The sequence below is a fragment of the Littorina saxatilis genome, linkage group LG3 (genome assembly GCF_037325665.1).
Source record: "Littorina saxatilis isolate snail1 linkage group LG3, US_GU_Lsax_2.0, whole genome shotgun sequence".
Lineage (NCBI taxonomy): Eukaryota > Metazoa > Mollusca > Gastropoda > Littorinimorpha > Littorinidae > Littorina > Littorina saxatilis.
In genome coordinates, this window is record NC_090247.1 from 9,946,559 (window position 1) to 9,954,476 (window position 7,918).

Below are 7,918 nucleotides of genomic sequence, written 5' to 3' on the forward strand. Positions count from 1 at the left end.
CTGATATTAGACAAGGTAGACGCAACTGCTGGAGGTGTTTCTCCCTGCAGTAAATGTATGGCCTAACAGGCGTATGTCCCTTCACTTGTCACTGCGCTCGGCTTCTGTTTAATAACCCGTGTTGTCATGTTCCGCATACCGAGTTATATAACTTGCTCCTTCTGCGTCTGTTCCCCCTACTATATTTCTTTCACTGAGAGAGGACAGATACACACGAAGACAAGAAAACACACTAGGAAACATACAGACGTTTGCACAAACGAGCAAGAGAGAAACTAGGGAGATTTAATAAACGAAACGTCGGGACGTTTCGTTTTGAAGTTGTGGTAAACGTCATCATTTCGGGGGTCTCTCGCTGGAAAGGTGAAGGTCAACTGAAACGGAACGTGGAACGTCAAAACGCAGTCACGTTTTCCACCCCCAAAAAACGAACAATATTTCGTCAACTTTTGTGAGTATTTTTGCACACTAACAGTTTTATTTGTTGGCCATTTTATGCATTGCTAGATTCATCAACCCTTTCACAGTCTTTCAGCGCTGAGAATGTGTTCATTGGAGGTAGACAACTGTTGTGAACTGAAATATTTTGAAGGGTGCTGATCCTGGTACATTTATCCAACTTCATGGTGAGAAAGCAAATGGCGAAGCAGAAGTAGGTCATCGCATCGAATTTTTATTCTGGCTTCGTATGTGATTTGTATAAACAAAGTCTGTGTGATTTATTTGGACTGAAAATAATCAAAGTATGCCCGATTCTGGACCACCTCCTAGGGTTTTTTTTTCCCATTCTGATCGAGGACAGACGTGATAATTTCACTTGAAGATTTATCGCCCTTCCTTCATTCCGAAACGAAACGTGAATACATCTAAATCTTGTCTGCGGCCTATGCCGTCTCGTTTCACGTTCCGTTTCGCGGGGTGACTCATTCACCAAACGAAACGAGCTGCAAAACGAAACGTGCTGTCTTTTGAATCTCCCTACTGAGAGAGAGAGAGAGAGAGAGAGAAACAGAGAGAGAGAGTGTGTGTGTGTGTGTGTGTGTGTGTGTGTGTGTGTGTGTGTGTGTGTGTGTGTGTGTGTGTGTGTGTGTGTGACGTCAGAGTGTGTGTGTATGTGTGAGTGTGAGTGTGTGCGTGTGTGTGTAAGAGAGAGAGAGAGAGAGAGAGAGAGAGAGAGAGAGAGAGAGAGAGAGATGCCCCCGAAATCAATTAGGCACTACATTACATTGGGGTTCCACGGTTTCAAAACCAGAAGCCCTCTTCGGCGTCTTTTCAAGAGTCCACGGTTTCCTGTTATGTGCTGGCAAAAGAGAGACAGCATTTCCTCCCTCACGTATCCTCAAACCCCACCCCCCCCCACCACCCCTCAAGCGTAACCTCCACCCCCTCCGTCCCAAACACCACCATTTTGTGTGAGAACACGAAAAATGTGCGATGCGTGGGACGCTGGCTCCGCTAGCGATAAATTAAACACGCTGTTAATTGGCCTTTTGGCGGCAGGTCGGGCTGATTAGTGCACGCTTAGCTTCACTCAGTGCTTAGCACCCTGCGACTAGGGGAAAATTCTTCAGCAGCCACAACTGATCTCACACGTGTAGACACCCGGCATCATATCAAACAAAGATCTTCTACTTTTGGCGAAGCAGTAGAAGATGTTTGATGATTGTAATAGTGCCAGATTTGGGTTCAAATATACGGTCTAACCTGCCCTCGCGACCACCTCCCTAAAACGACCCCCTGCCCACAACGACCTCTCTGAAGGACGAACTGAACTGAATGTGGGGGCTAAGTGTCCGCCAGGTCTCAATGCCATTATTGGACATGACTTTTGGATGTGATATATAAAAGGACCCCATTCACTGAGTTATGACATGTTACAGTAAATGCTCGAAACTAGAAAATATGCGAAATCCCTGAAAATTTCAGTAAATTTGTGAATTTCCTCTTTCACTCAGGGATTTCACAAATTTCCTAAAAATTCTAGGAAATTTGCGAATTTCCTGAAATGAGCATGCCATTGCCAACTCAGTCGACCCTATACGAGGGTTATATTCCACATATATTTCCCTATCGATCGCCTGTTCACAACGACCCCTTTTGATTGGTCCCTTTGACGGTCGTGTACATCAGGCATCACACAGCAAGCCATGTAATATTCTCATTAATTCAAACGCCCGAAGAGAAAAGACAAACTTCAAACTTTGTAGCATTTTCAAGTTGCGTAGTAGTTTCTCAACTATTGCACCGGTGTTTCACAAGGCGGATGAAACCCATTTAACGAACAGCACTCATGCTCCCAGACAGTAAACACAGTGTCTACATTTGTTCTGTGTTTTTTTCCACAGATCGGCTTTGCGTATAAAGTGCAACTGCCAGTTTTGTTGTTGTTTCTGTTTTAAATGGAAAGGGAGTGTAGTGTGTTTTTGTGTGTGTGTGTGTGTGTGTGTGTTTTTTTTTTGGGGGGGGGGGATAACTGGAAGACACTGAGTAAAAACCCAATTCAGTCAGTTTGTAGGCTCTCAAGTATGAAAATGATGATAATAATGTTGATCGACATCGAGTGATAAACATACATATGGCAACTTAAACTAAAGTATAACGCTTTATGCGACATATGATGATAACTTATAAGAACAAGAAATTCCTACGAGGTAGGAAAAACACCCCCGTCAAAGGGAAATAACCTTCTCAGTTGGTGGCAGTGACTGAGTGAGAATGGTTTCTCAGTTGGTGGCAGTGACTGAGTGAGAATGGTTATTTCCCTTGACCATTAAGATGTTCCTCTATAAGTTCTTGTATAATTTTAATCCACCAATAACTCCCTAACCGTGTGTTTGACTGGTCCCAATTTTTGTAAGGACCGTCTCAGGAATGTATAGAACCTGTTCACCAAGTTTGGTGACGATCGGTCCGTTCATTCTTGAGATCTATATGCGAACACAAACACACAAACAAACAAACAAACAAACACATCGACCGAATCCTATACACACCCCTATACCGGGGGTGTAACTATACCGGGGGTGTAAAGAGAGGGTGGATCGCCCTCACTACCAGCGGTACAGCTGTTGAGTTTAGCTGACCTGAATGTGGACCCTAATCACATCCATTTCACGTGCGTGGACATATTAGATCATAAGAGCGAGCGCTGCAACAGCCAATGAATACCAATGAGAGGTATTGGTATCACGTGCCGGCTCTCAAGGTCACTGCCCCTTTGTTCTCCTCACTGTCACGCTGTCACTGCCCTGTCTCCGCTGACACCATCTGTCGTCATGCGGCCAGCGTCAGTGGTATCATACTGCCAATTAATTGATAGCTCATTTCCACCCAGCAAGGCCCAACCCTCCCCCTCTCAGAATCACACACACCTCTCGGAATCCCATCCCCCATTCCTCGTTTATCAGTCCAACCCTTTAAAAATCATTAGGTTGTATCCAGCAAGACACTTTCTTGGTTTCATTTCTTTTAACAAAACTTTATTCAAATGTTTGTGCAAATTCAACTTCGGTGATGACATTAAAAGATGGATTTTCACTTTTTATAATAATATTAGATCATGTGTTTCTGTGAATGGTAAATATTCCAGTTGGTTTGATGTACAAAGAGGTACCAGACAAGGAGATCCATTGTCACCTTAAATATGTGCCGAATTTCTGTCCATTATGATCCGCCAGAGTACAGAGATAAAAGGTATAAAGGTGGCAGATGATGAAATATTAATATCCCAGTTTGCAGATGACACCGCCCTGTTTCTGGATGGTTCAAAACAATCATTTTGTGCATGTATGAACGTTTTGAAGCAATTTGCCTCTATATCCGGTCTGAAAATGAACTATGAGAAAACTACGGCAGTCTGGATAGGCTCACATACAAATTGTAATATTAAATTTATGCCGGAACTTATGCTCAGTTGGAACCCTGTAACTTCCATTTAAAGTTCTTGGCATTGTTTTTTCAGTCAACTTAGATGACATTATACCCCTTAATTATGAACATAAATTGGTAGACATTGAGAATTTGTTCAGGTCCTGGTCCAGAAGAAATTTAACACCCTTTGGAAAAATAAGTTATTAAGAGTTTGGCGCTGTCTAAGTTAACTCATCTGTTTATAGGTTTACCAGACCCTGATGATAAGTTTTTGTTTGATTTGAATAGGTTATTTTTTTCATTTCTATGGAATGGTAAGAAAGATAGAATAAAGAGAACAACAGCATATCAGTCGTTTGAAGAGGGTGGGCTTAAAATGGTGGATTTGAAATGCTTTTTGTCAGCTCTGAAGATATCATGGTTACAGCGAGTCCTTTGTAGTGAAGGAAAAGTAACTAAACTTCTACAAGCTCTGTGTCCACTTGTACATAACATTCACAAGAAAGGAGGTGAGTTTGGAAACATATTGATGCAAAGAGTTCAGAATCCTTTCTGGAGAGATGTTTTCAAACATTACAAACATTTTGCATGCAAATGTGTCCCCATCTCCTTGAGTGATTTTGCTTCAGAGCGTCTGTATTATAATGTACATATTTGCATAGATAAAAAGGTTATTTTTAACAGGAATTGGATGGAAAACGGCATTATTACAGTCGGTCACTTGATGAGAGCCGATGGGTTTTTGTCATATAACGATTTTAAATTGAAACATCCAAATTTACAACTGAATTTTGTTTTTTTCGAGGGCGTTATGCGCTCAGTTAAGAATTTTCATAAAAGACTAAAGTTAGATGCAGTTTTAAACAATGTTTTTCATATTGGTGATGATGTTGTATGGAAACAAATAGCTAAAAGTGGAGTAAAACATATATATACCCATCTTGTGAAAAATGATGGCAATCTACAAGGCATGGAAAAATGGGCTAATTTATTGAATTTTGATGTAAATGTTGGAAAGGTATTTCTGACAATAAGGCGAACTACACAAGACACATACCTAAGGTGGTTCCAATATAGAATACTATATAGAATTTTTCCCACTCAACGCCTGTTATTTTTGATGAAAATTTCTGACACATCACTATGTAGCTTTTGTACACAGGAAGAGGAAACCTTAGAACATTTGTTTTGGGAGTGCACAAGAGTTAAGCTTTTTTGGTCTGATTTCACAGAATGGTTATGTCAAAATTTCACACATTGCAGTAATTTGAATTTGTCAAAAGAGCTTGTCATTTTAGGGTATTTAGACAACTTTCATACGGATGCTGTTTTTGATTTGTTTATTCTCCTTGCCAAACAAAGTATATTTGGAGCCAAATTAAATAAGACAGTCCCAACACTAAATGTTTTTGTGAAAATTGTTAAACAAAGGTTTTTGATCGAAAAGTATAATGCTAGTGTAAATGTGTGTATATAAAGGAAATAAAATGTATAAAAAAAAAAATTAAAAAAAATAAAAAGTATTGTGACATATATAATATTTGACATTGCGGATCCGAAATCAAGCATACGGGGCTCCTCTCACATATATGATTGTAACTTCAGCAGGACCGACGACGCACTGCAGGTTATCCCAGCCCGCTACACGTGCACGTTGCATGAAAGGAAAACAGGCCAAGTACTCGTCATAGCCCTTTCGCGGCATAAATAATAGGCAGTGCGTCGTCTGTGCCGCTGAAACTGCGCAAGTATATTCTGCCCAAAAGACCCCAACACAAGCATGGCTCTTTCTTGCGCACTTGGGATTGTCTTCTCGAGTTAGCGATTACGCTCATCACCTCTGATTTGTTCTTCTTTCTGTCCTTCTTTTTGTCCACGAGATAAAACAGATCGAAAGAAGACAGAGCGAAATAAGTTACACAAACAACACATAAACGAAAGCACAAGACAAACGAACCAATACGGTGCACTTTCGCATTGAAGTAGATCTATACGAAACTTTTTATATGCCCATTAGATGAACTCTTCTTGAGTTGTACACAATACCGGTGTAATCAACAGATTTATATATATACAGAGTAACATCAACTTGGACTTACCGCTACATGTGTCTCCATGTCGTACAGGTGTATGCACTTTCCACTGTGTCAGCATCGTAAATCCACAATGTTTGAGGTGTTAGTAATACTCGACACACTGTCTTAGTCTCTCACACACAATGTTTGAGGTGTCAGTGACACTTGACACACTGTCTTACACACAATGTTTGAGGTGTCAGTGACACTTGACACACTGTCTTACACACAATTTTTGAGGTGTCAGTGACACTTGACACACTGCCTTACACACAATTTTTGAGGTGTCAGAGACACTTGACACACTGTCTTAGACACGATGTTTGAGGTGTCAGTGACACTTGACACACTGCCTTACACACGATGTTTGAGGTGTCAGTGACACTTGACACATTGTCTTACACACAATGTTTCAGGTGTCAGTGACACTTGACACACTGTCTTACACACAGTGTTTGAGGTGTCAGTGACACTTGACACGCTGTCTTACACACCATGTTCGCAAGACGTCAATCGTCGGTGTGAATTATATTTTGAATCCTTTGAGTAGCACTGCAGGTAACAGTAAATCACGTAGGAAACGCAAAGTGAGTAAATCCCTCAGTTGCCCCCCCAAAAGACAGTCACATTCAGAGGAGGGGTTGACACAAACGGAAGCGAAGAAAAGGGCAGCAGTCGCTTGCGTCATGTCACGTATTCGTCCTTTGTACTTAACTTCAAACACTCAGTTGATCACCAAGCACAAGTGCAGAGATAAATTTACACGTAGTAAACGCAGTGTAGACTGATGTCAATAAATCACCTGGCTAAACAAAATGATTATCAGGGGTGCAGTTGACCCAATCGAAGGGGGAAAACAACAGTGATTGTTCTCTTATATATAATTTGAAAACCCCAGCTGATCACCCAACCCACACATATTTTGCATCTCGCAGTTTTTGCTCCTCTTACAAGAAACGGTCACATGTAAAAGTTAAAAAAAAACTTGAGCAGATCACCTGCACAGACGAAAATCATATTCAGAGGCGGGGTTCGCGATTGACACTTTTAAAACAAACTTTGTGAAAACAGTACGCTAGCAATGTTTTTACGCATTGTTCTCCACACTTGAAAAGCTAAACTGATGTGTGTGACCCAACCCCAGCATATTTCAACACTCGGCAAAAATGTCTTACCTGCACGCGTGCACGTTAAAAGATAAGTTCAGACCGGCCAAACTGAAAAATGTGACGATGGGCTTTGTCATTTGGGCTAACAGACTCAGAGACTGCTACTGCGCACGTTCGAACAGATGAACGCTTTTGACAAAACGATCCGAATATACTGGTGTTTTCATACAGTTCTTCGTCTCTGTAAATCATGTCTGGTACAAGAAGAAGAGCACCTCGCTCTAAACAGCTGTTTGGAATTGTCAACAAAATATTTGCTGAGAGCCGTTCGGTCACTCAGTAAGTGTGACACCCTGTTGTTATCCAAGCCAAAGGCAAACAAGTATAAGGTAAGCTTGTTGTGTGGTAACAAGTCAGTGTTCACATCGTATTATACATGTCACCCTGTATTTCCGGAATACATTTTGTTTAAACCAAAGGCAAACAACAAACCTGCAATTCTAGGTCAAATGCACACAACACTTTTGATAACAATAATCTCACTGGATAAAACTTGGTTGAAGAAAAGCCAGGTGACTCACAACAACGATATTGCGCGCCATTGTGTCCCCAAAATAGACAAGCCCATGTAAACACAGGCTGGTCGGATGACGATAAAAATGCCATGCACTGTTGTGTAACCGCGATAAATAAGGGACGAGGCTTCACGTCTTAAATGCCTTTTCTTCTCCAACTTTCCAAGACTCTTACTCCCACTCAGAAAGAAATCCGAATCTCCCCGAACAGACGGACACCGTTCCGAAACCAAGACTTAAAAGCAATGTTGTGAATGTTTTGTATGAACCTGTATCATTAATTAAATGG

The 7,918-nt window shown here is 41.2% G+C and overlaps 1 protein-coding gene across 1 annotated transcript in view; it reads right to left on the reverse strand.

The window, feature by feature from the left end:
* Positions 1-7,597, reverse strand: part of LOC138961095 (leucine-rich repeat-containing protein 15-like) — a 45,332-nt gene extending 37,735 nt beyond the window's left edge. The window contains exon 1 of the mRNA XM_070332692.1: positions 5,970-7,597. The gene's annotated coding sequence lies outside the window, so the exon portion shown is untranslated. The remainder of the gene's footprint in view (positions 1-5,969) is intronic.
* Positions 7,598-7,918: the final 321 nt, after the last annotated feature.